The following is a 410-nucleotide window of genomic DNA, read 5'->3' on the forward strand; positions in this document are numbered from 1 at the left end:
TCATTTCTGTTGAAACCACATAAATCAGCTTGTAAAAAAAATATAACCCCACTTTTCTGAAAAAAAAGTGTCTAATTGAATTAATTTTAACTGAATAATTCCACCACCCCTAATATTACCATTCTGAAGCATATCAGCATTTCAAATTCTTCTCACCTTTAAAACCAGCATAGCATACAGGAAATATTAGTGCCTTTATTGATTTAGTTATATCAATGTTAGCAACATATTTAACGTTAGGATTTTTTTTTTAATCTCCTTAGAAAGCAGATGATACAAACCAAAATTTGACATCAGCCAAATAGAGCACAAAATCTGTACTAAGGAAGGATATGTATATACAATGAATAGCTCAGTTAGAAGATATGATAGGTGACAGTCATCAGGTATCCTTAAAAGAAAAAAACAAC

The sequence above is a fragment of the Acinonyx jubatus genome, chromosome F2 (assembly GCF_027475565.1).
Source record: "Acinonyx jubatus isolate Ajub_Pintada_27869175 chromosome F2, VMU_Ajub_asm_v1.0, whole genome shotgun sequence".
In the NCBI taxonomy this organism is placed as follows: Eukaryota; Metazoa; Chordata; class Mammalia; order Carnivora; family Felidae; genus Acinonyx; species Acinonyx jubatus.